The 15,731-nt window shown below is 33.6% G+C and overlaps 1 protein-coding gene across 2 annotated transcripts in view; it reads right to left on the reverse strand.

Annotated features, from left to right (window-relative positions):
- Positions 1-15,731, reverse strand: part of RPS6KA2 (ribosomal protein S6 kinase A2) — a 525,834-nt gene that overhangs the window by 160,584 nt on the left and 349,519 nt on the right. The window lies entirely within an intron of this gene.

Consider the following 15,731-nt stretch of genomic DNA (forward strand, 5'->3'; position numbering starts at 1 on the left):
AAAAGAGATCTTGCTGGTAGGAAAATACGATGAATCTTGACCTTAAAACATAGAAGCAAATTATCACTGATATGAATTTATCACTTCTGTTTTTATTAGTCAGCTTGTCAATTCTTTTTTACTTGCACATATTCTTTCCCCACCCCACCCCTGTATGCTTTTTTCTCTATGTTATACCTGCTAACATTTTAGAATTTTCCTCTTTGTCACTTTGAAAACAGCCATTATCAATGGTCTTGCTGAGAAAACATCCAATCATTTCATGAACTATACACCTTTCAGACTTTGCTTCCTAAAAACCATTCTTTCATTAAAAATTTTATTGAACCTCTTCTGTATTAGCAGCACCCACTGGTAAGCATTAAAAGGAACAAGAATAGCAACACTCTAAAGCAAAACAGTGCTTTGAAAAAAACAGTTTTCACAATATTTTTATTTACTCCATTCACCTTCCTTTTAAAAAAGAAAATACTGTTCATATTTATATATATACACATACACACATGTGTTTGTGGTCAGTTTATCTATTTTTTCTTTCTATCTATTGTCAAGTATTAGGATTCATCCTGTTTTCTAGTGCTAATGTCCAGCAAGTTAGCTGTGTCCTGAACTTGGCATAATAACAATCCTTTGTGTTCATCCTTTAGATAATCTCAGCCTTAGCAAAATCCTTGTTTCATAATGATTGTTTTGATTTGACCAGCATCAGGTGTTTTCTGAGCTCAGATAAGCATCTGCTATATTGTACATGTTCTAGTCCTGAAACTCTGCTATGAATCAAACTTGTCACATTGTTATTATTATCCCTCACAGTCAGGGCTACCGCTTACTGTATAGCCATTGGTATTAGTATTGAGATTTGGTCACACTAAAGAGAGTTCCTCCACTAAAGATGGGGCCGTGGCACATGCATCTACACTGCCTCCTTGCTTGCAAACCACTTCGCTTCAAATTTAAACTTCTATTTGAATTCAGACTCTCTGTCTTTAGCCTGCTCTGTTCTGCTCTGGCCATCCATAGTTTAGAGGCTGTTTCCATCTAGCTAATTCATTCTTTCTTCTTTCTATTTTTCTATCTATCTATCTGTCTATCTATCTATCTATCTATCTATCTATCCATCTATCCATCCATTTGCCTACCTATAACAGAATGGCCCCTAGATCTGTAGAGGGGTTTCCATATCCCTTCCTTTTTCATAGTAACAGTGGTACAGTAAGAGTATAAAAAGAACAGATGATATTAGGAACTCCCCAGTTTTTAAATGCCTATAACCATTAATTTAACTTTTAGTGCTTTAAAAATGATCATTGTTGAATAATTAATGAATTTATACACTACTGAAGTTATTAAATCACATCAGTACCAACATTTTTATGAAAAATTAAACAGAAAAAATAAAGAGGTTGGAACTAAATGAGAAGATGATGGTTCATAAGTTGTTTCAAAAGGAGTTAGTGTAATTGATTCCACTATGCTCTCAATCACAATAAAGCACAGATCGATTCACAGGCCACTTGGTCATTTTCCATTGTAATATTCCTGATGAATGCAAGTAAAAAGACTACCATGGAGATAATTGTAGTTTATATGGCAACATCTGTCACAGAAACTGAAGTAAGAAAAAAACGAAGAATTTGATAATATTCTCCAAATCAAATTAACACAATTCTTGATATTCTTTGTCTTTAATTTTAGCACAGTTCTAATACATAGCAAATACTTAATAAATACATATTTCTTTCCTCATTCCTTGAATGGTAAGATAGGATGAATAGCAGAAAGGAAAAGGTATGTTGGAAAATATCATTTAGGAATAAGAAATGAAAGGGTTCAAAGGTTTTCAGATAACAAAGGCTATAATACATCCTACATATCATATATGTTTTTCAAGAACATTTCCCAAATTTTCCAAAGAGCAACGGAGAGGTCCATGGTGAACATAAGTATTCTGTAACTTATTTTTTGTTCAGTCATTTCATACCTTAGTCTTTGTGTCTCTCTTTGGCTTTATTTAGCAAAGATACTAACGTGATTTGCCATTTCCTTCTCCAACTCATTTTATAAATGAAGAAACTAAGGCAAACAGTGTTAAGTGAATTGCCCAGGGTTACATAGTAACTGTTTGAATCTAGATTTGAACTCAGGTTTTCTTGCTTCCAAATCCAGTTCTCTATCTACTGTACTACCCAGTTGTCCTTGAAACATAGTGCCAATGGTAGTTTGCATGTAAAAATAATGCAAGATATCAAGGAAATGTGTGATTAGGAAAAGAGGTGGCTCAGCCAATAAGTGAAGGTGGGGGATTATGGATGAGTAACTCAGGTATGTTATTCATTCACAAAAGTGGAAGTATGTATGAGATGCAAAAGTGAAGTACCCATATTGATAAAATCAAAATGACACAGATTTTAACCTATCATAAGGGACTTCAAAGAATTTTAAAGTTCAAAGAACTTCAAAGTCTGTAGGAGTCAACTATGTAGTCTGCAACACTCCCCAGTAAGCCTCTACCATTTTAAAATGTAATTGGGAAATATTTAACAAAATAAATAAAAATAAAATAGAGTATAAATAATGTTAACATGCAATTTTGTAAGTCAACATGTGAATTGCTGGGGATTTCATATATGGTTTAAAGTCTTCATTTCTATTTGAGTTTGACAACATCAATTTAGTTTACCTGAGCAACTGACTTTAACCTGACTTTAATTTCTTTGCAATTTTCAAACTTGCTTTTATTATTTCATTTGATGCTTTATAAAACTTTCCTAACAAGTGGCCCAATAGATTTTACTTGAAAATCTCTGGTGAAAAGTAATCCTCCCAGTAGAGATCATTATATATTTGGATAGCTCTCACTATTAGGAAGCGTTTTCCTTATATTGAACCAAAATCTGTCTCTTATTTTACCAGCAAAGTTTTCTCCAAGTATTTGAAGACAATTACCATGTCTCCTTTTAAACTACACTTTTCTGAGACTATGCATCTTTATTTCCTTTAGCCAATCCTCCCATGACTTTTTTTCCTAGTTTTTGCATCATTCTGGTGGACTTCCCCTTGGCTTATTCATGCTAATTCTCCAGATGTGTTCCTAACAGAATAGAGTATAGTGGGATCATTATCTCTCTAGTTCTAAATATTTTGTTATTTCAACCAAAGTATATTAACAATTGGGGAATAAGACAAGTTTTCTGTGTATGTTAACTATAACATGATCACAAAGGAAATCCTATTAAATCAATTTCCAGGTTATTTAGAAGAGAATGTTTGTAGGTTGTTTGTAGACTTTGCTTTTCCTAATTGAAAAACTTATACTACTACTTAAGATAAAAAATTAAATATCATGAAGGGTGAATCCCCAATTTAGTAACTTCTGGGAATTCATTTTTCTTTTCTATCCATTATTGCCTCTTAACTACTAGAAGAAAACTTCTGCTATTTAAAGCAACAAAAATAATAACTTTGCCTAATCACACTAAAGACTCATAATGAAATGATAGCCAACTAAAACTCCCAGAACTTTTTATAGTAACTAAAGTCTAGTCATGCTTCTTTAGTCCTATAAACAGATGATTTGTTAAAACACAGATATAGGACTTAATAGTTATCCCTATTATCTGTATTTTATTTGATTGCCTGTTGAGCATTTAAAAATATTTTTTCATCTTTATTGGATAAGAAAAAAGATTCTTGGAGATACCAGAGGTAAATCCCAAATAATATACATATTCTGGTTTAAGGGTTATCTCCCATAAACAATAGTATAGTTAGAAGTATGAAATCCTAGAAAAGATAAAAAAAATTAGTAGTTATTGTTTTTTTCCTCTAATACCAGTGAAATCTTGGGACTATTTTGATGAAGTTTATGACTAATTTGGAATGAGATTTTTGTGGGGGGTGGGAAGAGGGGAGTAAGAGGTGGGAGAAACTTGTTGCCTAGAATTTCTCCTTTTCCCTAACTTTCACTTACTCTACATTGATATTCATAGGAAAAGTTCCAAAACCAATCTTATGAATAATTTTTCCTCAAACAGCTGCAGTTGATTATTGATTCAAAAAAAAGAGTACTTCAAAAAAGATTAAGAAGCTTTGCTAAAGAAGCATTATAAAGAAGAGTATTTGATTTGTATGAAGTGTTTAAATTTGTAAATAACCTTTTTTGGGGGTAATAAAATAAATCAGACTACAGGAAAGATAACTTGTAATGTCATTCACCAACTTCAGCTAAGTAGCTTGATTGAAATTAGCTGAAAATCCTGATAACACTCATATAGACATTGATTAGAGTAACAAATACAAGCTTCATTTGGGTTACTGAGTGAAGCAATGTCTACAATATGGCAAAACTTGCTCAGCAAAAAACCTAACTTCCCCTAAAAGCTAAGAAGGGTTCCTATAGGAAAATTCCAGTAGAGTTCATGAAAGTATCAGAGAAATGATAGAAAAACACAGAATAACAACTTCCTTGTTAGTCTTTTTCCCTGCCTTTCATTTCCTTTCTCTCCAATCCATCCTCTACACAACTGCCAAAATGATATTCCCAAAGCATAAATCTGATCATATATGTCATTACTCCATTTAAGAAACTCTACTGGGTCCCAATTCTCTCTAGATTGAAGACAAATTTCTGTTCACCATTCAGAGCCCTTTATAATCTCATCCTCCTCTGTCTTTCCAAATTGATTTTCCATTATACCTTTTCTCACATTACATTTTCTCACACATTTCACATTGTCGGGATTAGGGATGCAGTGTACCCCTCCAATTCTGGAAAAATTGCATAAATTTTTTGACCCTCCCTTCATACCAGAGAATAAGTTTGAATGTTTTCTTTTATAGGTATTTGCACTACATTCCTGTAAAATTTGGGCTAAGTATTTAGTCATATTTTAACTTTAAAAATAATCTGTTTATCAGTGGTATTGAAAGATAACATGTTGATATTATACAATACTTTAAATGTATTTTATGCATTTCTGAGTTTCTAAACTTTTTCTGTGTCATCTGCTGGCTTTTGTGTGTTGCCCGCAGCTTCTGCAAACTCCTCCCAAATTTCCATTTAATTTCTTATGCCACCCTGAGATATATTGAAACAATGACAGGGAAAGTTTTGATGTGGAAGAAATCTGTATGTTCCAACCCAACTATCCTATTTTCTCCATGAATGCTGCCCTCCCTTCTCACTTTTATTTCTTAAATCCACAGCTTTAACCAAACTTTAGTCCAAGCATCACTTCATACAGGAGTGATTCCCCCTTAGTGATTTCCTCTCTCAGCTCTAAGTCTTTTCCCACCAATCACTTTCTATTTACTTAGTTGTATATATGTCGTTTTGATTTCAGTAGGATATCTGCTCCTTGAGGTTTAGGGATTGATTCCTATTTTTGCCTATCTTCTCCAGTGCCTACAAGTTCTACCAGTCCCTTAAGAAAGTGCTTATTTAATTGATCTTAAGATAGACCAGTAGCTTATAATAAGGAATGTGAGTTTCTTTTCAGTTCTAAAAGTCACAAGCTATATTTTCCTGCATCAAAGTACATAACAGAATCATAGATCAGCCATAATTATGAAACTTGAGGCTTTTATATTTGAAAAAAGAAATGATAGTTTTTATTTTGTTTTTCTCTTTTTAATGAAAATTGGAGAAATTTAGAAAAGAGTCAATTGTGAAGACAAATAATTAATGGATAAAAATTCTTATACATCATATGCATTTTGTAATACATATTTAACCATGCTTATCATAGAAGAATAGATTTCCACATTTTAAAACTTTTTTTCTCTTCAGACTTCCTGAATTTGCTTCAACATTCATTTCTTATCTCCAAGGGCTATTTGCATCTGATTGTCAATCTTAATTTCCCAATGGGGAGTGAGGCAGTCAGAGATCAGGGAAGTTTTGTGCATGCTATCTATGAAGAAAACTTGACTAAATTAGTCTTCATGCTATTAAGAAGCAGAGGATGCTATCCAAGAAATCTTGCTTTCATACTGGAAAAAAACTTATTCCAATGTTAAAACAAAAAAAAAATCAGTATCACAATAGGATAAATCTTCACATTAACAAATATTATATATAATATATATTTCCATTCATGCTTGCTTTTTCAATATTGGAGTCTCTATTATTTAAATTTCTCCTATTTAAATACACAAAGCAAAACAATAATACAAAATGACTTTTCTCTGCCAATGCATAACATACATCAATAGATTCATTAACATACTCTATTGATGGTATGTCACGTGTATAAATAATAGAGAATCAAAAGTTTCTTAACTAAAAAAGCTTCAGGGATGGAGCTGTATAGAAAATGGAATTGCTCATAAGAATGGTAATATTTCAAATTTATTCAAGTATTATTGAAAATGTTCTAATATGATGAATTCATTGCACCCTACATTTCTGAGAGTCTATAGCAGGTAGAAATGAATCAGTTCCTACTAGTAATATTGGAGTAATTTGGGGGATGGGTAGTATAAAATAGAAGAATTGAAAGTGTCCTTTAAGGGGAATTTCTCCCCATTAAGGTCCTTCCAACTCTGAAATTCCATAATATCACGATTCTGCTACAATCATAGAACCACCCAGAGAAGCATAAATTAGGAGGGGAAACAGCTAGATGGAACAATGAACAGAATACCTGGTCTAGAATCAGAAAAACCTGATTTCAAAAACTTCCTGATACTCTTGCTAACTGTATAATCTTGGGCAAGTCACTTAACCTCAGGTTCCTCAACTGTAAAGTGAAGATGACACCATTCAAAGCTGTTATGAGGGTCAAAGGAGATAATATTTTTCAACTGCTTAGTACAATGTCAAATAATAGCATGTATTTCTATAGTGATATGTGCCAGGTACTGTGCTAAGGGCACTACAATTATAATCACTTTTGATTTCCATACAGCCCTGGGAAGTAGGTGCTCATTGTGTCCATTTTACATTTTAGGCAACTAAAGAAGATCAGGGTTAAGTGACTTGGTTAAGTCACAGAGTTAGTAAGTATTAGCAGATTTGAACTCAGGTCTTTCTGACTTCAAGCTCAGCACTCTATCCACTGTGCCACCTAACTGCCCCTATATATAAATAATTTCTTTTTTCCCCTTCCTTCCTTCCTTCTCTTTCTCCTTCTCTCCTTCCTTTCCTCCTCCTTTCCTCCCCTCCTTCCCTTTTTTTCCCCTCCTGTCCTCCTTCCACCCCTCCTTCCCTCCTCCCACCCTCCTTCCCTCCTCCCATTTTCTCTTCTCTACTTTCATTCCTTCTTCCTTTCTTTCCTTCCTCTCTTTCTCCCTCCATCTCTTTTTTTTCTCCTTCTCTTCTTCTCTCCCCCCTCTTCTTTCCTTCCTCCTTCCCTCCTCCCTCCCTCCCTTTCTTTCTCCCTTCCTTCCTTCCTCCTTCCTTTTTTTCTTCCCCCAACTGTGACATGAGTGTATTTTGCTTTACAAAAGAGCTGAAGAGTATCAGAACATGGTCTTGACAACACACTATTTTGTCCTTGAACCTCTTTTTAAATGTGGAATGCAGCTCTTGACTATTGAGATCTCCACAAATATTTCATGTGTTAGTTTGCTCTTCGAAAAAGCAGATTTTAGCTTCACTTGACCTCTTCTATGGGAAAGAAAATATAAGCATCCATGTTAGCATTCCACTGACAGGGATCTCCCTCTACCTTCAAATTCCTCAGTCTATTCAAAGACACTCAAGCTGCGCCTTTCCAAATTTTAATTGCAGGTTAGGCAACAGCTTTCCTCACAGTTCATATTCTCAGCCTGGTGCATATTCTTGCCTTTAAAGTTCTCAGTTAAAGCAATGTAACCCTTGTACCAAGGCTTCTTGGTACAGGATTCTCTTCTTCCTGGCAGCCAATGAATGCCCTGCTTGAGGGACAGGGCTGAATTGGTAAGGGCAGGAGAATTTCAGATATCTACAGGCTTTTTTTAAGGCTTTGTTGCTTTTGAGTGTTTCTGGCTTCTAGCTTCAAGAGGGAAAATGGAAGAGGCTAAACCCTTCTCAGGTTGCTGGACAAAAAGACTTTGGAAAGACATGAAAGGAGTTGACAATGTCTATTATACTCTTGTTCCCAGCTTGATAAACTAGAGACTTTGAGGAGTTTCCTCTTGGGTAAGATCAAGAATACTCTCTCTTGGTTGAGCTGAATTATCTCACTCCCAAAAGTAACGTGATAACTATATTTTTTGGTATATTTGATATATTCTCCTATGTATTTCTTCTTTGATTTCTGTTTTACTACTAATTTGGATAAATGGGTTTTCTTTGTTATTTATTATGTTTTTTTTCCATTGTGAAACTAGTAGAAAAGAGATCAAATATATATGAATATAAAGTTTGGGGACTTTTTTCCTCCCATAATGACAAAGCAGCCAGAAGTTAGATTGAAACTAATCGTATCAATTAAATAAACAATATGTAAGGGAGCAAATAGATAAAATTCTAACCTGATATCCTCTCTCCCTGAGGGGAGCAGAATGACCTCTAATTCTAACCTCCTGCTTCTCCTCCTTGCAGTAATGAAAGCCTCTCTTGGACAATGGTGGGGTGAGAAGAGGCTATGTCAAATATGTCAAAATCTAACTGCAAATGTAATTTCTACAATATCATAAAAATCTATAACTCTCTTGGTATAGCAGAATACTATTACATTTCTCTTTTAAAATAAAGGGAACATTTAATTTCAAAGAGTTTTAGTACAACAAAATAACAAACAGGTCCCCTTCAAAGCATAAAGTTCAGTAAAATAGTTTTATTTTAGCTTAAATCAGCTTTTAAATGTATAGTCCTTTAAAAGTGACCCAGTGTTGTTCTTTGATGACCAATGACATCATGGTATTGGGATTAGGATACAGCATGCTCAGCTGTGGCTGATCAGTTCAATATGAGGAAGGCTCCAGCACAGAAGATCCTACCCTTTGGGGTTAGCCAGCAGAGATACCCACCCAGCAGTTAAACCCTATACCCAAGGGAGACCAAAAAAGGAGCCCCCCCTTCCAGTACAAGCCAGAAAGGAATCCACCTGCTCTCTAGAGAAAGTAAGCAGTCAATCTCTGAAGTCCAGTCAAAACTAGCTGTATGACCCAGACTGAAAAGAAAAAGCTTGGAACAGCACAGGACCAGAGCCTAATTCTCACATAAAAATACCAAGGCAGAAAAAGCACAAAACAACAACAACATAAAAAGCATGACTATGGAAAGTTACTATAAGGATGGAGGAATATTAGTCATAAACTTATAAAAGGACAATAATGTCAACATGACCATATGTGAAGCCTCAAAGAAAAATGTAATCTGGGCTCAGAATTCTTAGAAGAGCATATAAAGGATTTTAAAAAACAAATTAGAGAAGTAGAAGAAAAACATTAAAGAAATGAAAGTAATGCAAGAGAATTATGAAAAAAGAATCAGTAGAATGGGAAAAGATATTTAAAAATTTACTGAGTAAAATAACTCCCTAAAAAATAGAATTGGCCAAATGGAAAAGGAAGTACAAAAGTTCATTGAAAAAAATTCTTTAAAAATTATAATTAAACAAGTGGTAACTAATGATTCCAGGAGATATCAACATATGATAAAGCAAAAATAAAAAATAAAAAAAGAAAGCATGAAATTTCTCATTGGAAAAGCTACTGACCTAGAAAATAGATCCATGAGAAATAATATGAGAATTATTGAACTACCTATCTAATCATCACTTGCCTCTTGGTCATGTTCAAATAGATTTCCTAATACATTAGAAAGAGGAGCTTTGGAGTCAGAAAATTTGAATTCAAAATTGTACTTCTGATGTTGATTTCTTCAGCACTTCCCCTTCATCTCTTCCTCTTAGACTCAGTTTCCTATAAAAGTTTATTCTCCTGGGGCCTTAATTTCTTTGTCTCTAAAATAAAGGGTCTAGGTGAGATGATCTATCTAGGTCTATATATGTTATCACATGTCTAAAAATTTATTTTTTAACCCCAAACCTAAACCTTTTCCCCAATTTTTCTGTTTTTCTTATGAACACCATCATTTATCTATTCACTTGGGATCTCAGAGTTAATCTAGATAAATCATTTTTACTCAACACAATAAATTCTGCCTTTACAATATTTCTTAACATTTATCTCCTATTCATTTCCGTTACCATCCCCTAAGTCAAGTTTTCTTCACCTTTTGCTTGTACTATTACAACTTCCTCCTAATCATTTCCTTTTTTTCTAGCTTCTCCATTTTCTAATCCATACTTCTAAAGTAAATTTATGACCCTATTACTTCCTTACTTGAGAAGCTCCATTGGCTGCCTAATATTAACAACAACTCCAAGGGATATTACCTCTATTTTATAGCTGAGGAAACTGAGGTTAAGCAATTTGCCAATGGACACACAATCTTCTAAAATAAAATACAGATTTTTCTATTTGGAATTGAAAGCCATATTCCAACTTTCATCACTATGTCTTTGCATAGACTAACCCCCCTATGTCTGGAAAACACTTCCCTGTCAGCTCTTCTTCTTGGACTCCTTAACTTCCTGAAAAATTCAGCTTAAATACCACTTCCTCTACAGGAAGCTTCTTCTGATTTCCCTAAATGGAAATGGAATTAATGGATTACTATGCAATTTTTCTAGGACAAGTTAATAAGGTAAGTATGCATCCCTAAGCCAATACTTACTCTGAATATTACTTAAGACAAGTAGTGTTTCAAAGATTTTTTAATGTGTAAATAATATCATTATATAAATGAGTGTAATATATTCCAAAATAATTATTTGAACATTTACTTTAAAATTTCCTACAGACTTATTCTAAGTGCTTCTGAAATGCTGAGTATCTGCAAGAGTTTCTTTTACTAATATTTCATTTAGTGCAATGAGACAACTCTAGATCAAATATTCTTGAGATTATTGGATAAAATATTTGTGCAGTAGTCTTCTTTCTCACCTTTCATTTTATTCCCTAATGAAGTCAAGTTATGAAAGACTTACCAACTTATTAAACTTTTACAATATGCCATTTCATTAGCAGTATAATTTTTTTTGTATTTGAATGTCTCCTTAAGTTTATTCCTTGTTATAACTTACATAGGATTTATCTTTAATTTTCCCTGGTTGAACTATCACTTACTATATAGAAATCATCTGTCCCTCCTCCAACTCTCTCTACTTTTGAGAAATGAAAAGATACACATTCAGTAACTTCTTGCCTACTACCTCCAGAGAAAAGAAAACAGACTCATTATCTGACCTTTAGAACTGTAGTCACTGGGGAAAAATATTTATACACAAACGCCACAAAATTTCCTAGAGATTGTAAGAACCATCTGTTAGCACCAAATACTTATTGCTTGCACTCTAGTAGCCCATCTTAGTATTTCAGATAGCAGTAATGATCAGAGCATAAAGTGAATCTGACCTTTCTCCCACGTTTCAGTGCTAAAATAAATAGAATGGTAAGATATCTGAAATTGCCTCCTCTTTGAGTTCTGGAATTAAACACTTTTGAGTCTTGAATCCAAAAGTTTTAGCTTCTTTCCTGCCCTTAGATATTTACGGAAAATTCTGCTTCTATTAGTATGGGTAAATGGAAAATAAAATGAAAGGGCCACTTGTACTTATTGGGATCAATTTCTTAAGGACAGCATTTCTGAAAGCATTATTCTATCAATATCTCAAAGGGTAATAGAAGCAAGGTTGTTAAACATTGCAGAATGAGGGTAGCAATCAGGTTGACTGATTAGCCTGGAGAAGAAAACAGCATACAAATTTGCTGAATTGGAAATAAAGAAAGAGGTAGTAGAAATACAAAGGGTCAAGGAAAGCACTCTTTGGGCACAGCTTGGATACAAAGTCAAGGTGGCAGTATTTGGAAAGCTCAGAAATGTAATTCCATATATTTGAGATAGCTATTTAGCTATTCAAGATATCTGTCAGGTTGGGTAATTTTCTTTCTTTTTATTTTAAAAAAAATTTTTAGGCTGGGTAATTTTCAAGGGGCATCTGTTTGACATGCTATTCAATTTGAAACATAATGCATTACCGGCATATTATTTCTATGTCATTCTGAAACATTTTTTTCTTCTGGGGAAAATGTCTTGGAAACACAATTAGCAGTCAGTGAAATACTATTTTGTGTTACTTTAATACAAACTCAATTTTCTAAAGGATGGGTATGGATTTTTGGAGAAGTATCAAGGAGGATAGGGAACTTCTTTGTTCTCTATACAGAAACTCTCCTTTGGTCACTTCCTGGAGCCCCTATTAGATTGTAAGTTGTATTCTAGTATTTTTGTGAGAAACACACTAGCATGGTGAGGATAGCAAAGGGAATGAGGGAAGAAGAGATAGTAAGAGCTATAGTAAAAGAGTGAAAAATACATATGCTTATTTTTCTTCTTTCTCCTTTGCTCATTCCTCCACCCTCTCTCTATCCCTCAGCACCTTCTTTTTCCCTCTCTATTTAATTCTCCACATTAAGACAAGATTGATCTCCCTAATAATCCCCCAACCTCTTTTATCCAATACATTTATTTTAGGGCTCTTTTCATTGTCTCTCTTTTTTTCTCTCCACCCGTTCCCCTCCAATTCCTTTCCCTCCCATCATTCTGAAAGCTTCTTAGTCTCCTGATATTTTTACAAAGCATGGCCCATGCAAATTGGACCCTCTAGAAACTGTGATTACAAACCGTGACTGACAGATGGAACTACGTTCTGCAGGTGCCTACTCCACACTTGGAAGAGATGCAAAGAACTAAGAGTTAGAACAGAGTAAGGAAACAGAGTCCCAAAGTGTTAAAAAAAAATCTAGCTATTCTCTTGCAGAAGGGGAGAGGAAATAGAGAGGACTAACTTTCAGAAGAACCTTCAGTATGGATGAACTTCTAGCATATTATAATGTGAAAAAGTAAGATCACAATGAAAGGCTCAGTGAATTGGTTATCCTATTCTCATGTCTAGAAATAAAAGACAGCCATAGTGAGGTAGATAAAGGTCTCAGAGCCTACGAAATCCTACTGACACATTCTTGATGTGTAACCCTAAGCAAATCATTTAATCTTTCAGGATTCTGGGGAATTCTCTAACTTCCTAAGTTACAGAGAAAGTATCATGTATAGAGGGAATTTCCTCAAATGAGAGTTCTCTGTATCAATGAAATCATGGGTTCAGTTCCTAGATTTATTTTCATTAAGTGGAAAGATTGCCAATTTGTCTTTTGAAACACTTAGATGAGAGATGTTGGACCTAACTGTGGTAAAGTAGAGGGAGTTTAACAGCTAACTGTTAAAGCATGTCACTAAATGACTAAGACTTAGTTCTACCTATGGCAAAATTATTATGTCAATCCAGAATGAAATTATCAAACTACTTTCTAAAATACATAAACAGTGATTACAAATATCCCTTGTATATCCATAAGAAGGGATCCACAGGGGTCTCTGAGAGCAAATTAGTGAGGTTTCCTTCCATATCTAAAAAATTGGTAAAAATACAATAAAGGGCTCTTTAAACATTTAGACAAAGATAACTAAATTTGGTAAAGGCAAAGTGACTCATGCAAGGAAAGACAATGTCTAATTTACTAGAATTTTGTGCAGGATTGAGTACATAGATAATAGGATTTAAAAGTATTTATTTATTAAAGGTTTTTTTTAATAGTCTGTGACTGGGTTTCACAATAAAGATTACTCAAAACACTGATTAACTTAAAATTGAAGAGAATGGCTTTTTATGAATGGTAACTTATTTAATGATAGGATAAGAAAGAAACCTGGAAACTAAGCAAAAGATGCTCTTTCATCATTATCAACAACAAGAATGTTTTATGTAATTTAGGGTACTTCTGAAGAATAACATCATAGAGATAAAGAAAAACAAATTAGGGACAATTAAAATGATCAAAAGGATTGAAGGGCTTCTATGTGAGGGCAGATTTTTTTTTTAAAGAGAAGTACAATCTATAAAGTTAATTGTAATTGCCTTGAAGAACATACAGAATAAACATGGACTTGGTCACTCAATCTTAAGATGCTAAAACTAGGGCTCATAAGTAAGCTTGGAAGGGGTAATAAGGTTCCAAATGAAAAGACTACTAGTTTTGACAGTAAAAAGATGCAAATCTCTTAGAGCTGTAACTCACAATTTTAGTTCTTGGAAAAAGCAGCATAAGACAATATCTAGGTCAAGTAGCACTTAATATGCTACTTGGGGGAAGTATGGAGGAAAGACCCTTGATATTGGTTTGTGAGCAAGACTCAAGGGTATCACCTTGCAGTGGAGACAGAGACCCTCATATAGCATGAAATTGCTGCCTTGAAAGGGGCTCTATTACTGTGTGGTAAAGAAAGTATGCAGTGGTAAAGAAAGAAACATGCTATTTATCCTTTTAGTAACCAATTATTCTTTCCAATTAGTTTTCATTCTTCTGAAGTGATATACTTCCTATCAAAATGAAACCAACACATTTGAAAGTACTCAATTTTAAAAAATTTGTTCTATCTAAATTTCTGTGCACTGGTTAAAAAGTCCTGCTCAATTCCCTAATTATAGCTCTGAATATATTACGATGTTTTATTTACTGTGAATAAGACTATGTCATTAAAGTGAAATTTCTGGTAGGCACTATCAAATTAGATAAACTTTGAATATAAATCCAAAAACAGATGAGATGTCTGTTGTCTGAAAACTAGCCTCAGTGCAAAGGACTCATCATCCTTTGATATGATGGATGATGGATTTTCTTTAGCAACTACAACTCTCAAATTAAAAAAAATTGCAATCCGCATTTGTAGACAAAATCCTGATGAAACATAGATCCTGGAATTATTGACATGTAAGTAAAAATCAATAAAAATAATGAAAATACCCTCAGAGGTCGTTTATGTTGAATATACAAATTGGATTAAAAATAGATAAAACCATAAATTATAGTTGTATGACACAGATTAATAGGTATAAGATCTTGAATGATTTGAGATCTTACGCTAAAAACTAAGATGGTATTAGTGAGGATATGTCTCTTTAGGGAAGCATCTTGATTAGGGAAAAAATGCTGGGTGGACCATTAATCTGACCCAGTATAAGATTAATACTAAAAAAACTAAGAAGGAATTTGTCAACAAGTGAGGGGAGATCATTTAGTTTTTAAAAAAGAGATTAGGTATGAGCTTATAGTATCTAAATATATTCAGGAAAAATGTCAAGATGGGAGCTAAAGTATATTAAAATGTAATTAGTTCTCAATTCCCATGCTACTATAATGTCTAGTTATACTGTGCTATAAGATAATATCTCACAAATATTTACTGAATTTTTTGAAACTTAAATCAAATAGAATAATTAGATCTAAAAAAATAAGTCATGAGAAAATGACCTGAATATAATCTTGGCAAGTTCAGAATGAAGCTTTCATTTGTTGAAAAAGAAAGGAACTTCAATTTTTGAAGTATTAGAATTTTTACTTTTGACATGTAGAATCCATCTTGCAGATTAACACAGAATTCCTAATTAGGGTACAGATGGAAAACATGAAAATGTTTAGTGAGTGAGAACAACTCAAACTTTCTATCACATCAGATTGCCAGTACATTAATATCAGTTAAAGAAAGCACATTTAAGTAGGAATTGCCAAGTAACTGCAGAAGCAACATTAAAACTGGAATTGGGTACCATTATCTCCTACTGCTAATAAATCCAATGAGCTAGATGTCACAATATATCACACCCCTTTAAAGTGCAACC

The sequence above is a fragment of the Antechinus flavipes genome, chromosome 4 (genome assembly GCF_016432865.1).
Source record: "Antechinus flavipes isolate AdamAnt ecotype Samford, QLD, Australia chromosome 4, AdamAnt_v2, whole genome shotgun sequence".
NCBI lineage: Eukaryota > Metazoa > Chordata > Mammalia > Dasyuromorphia > Dasyuridae > Antechinus > Antechinus flavipes.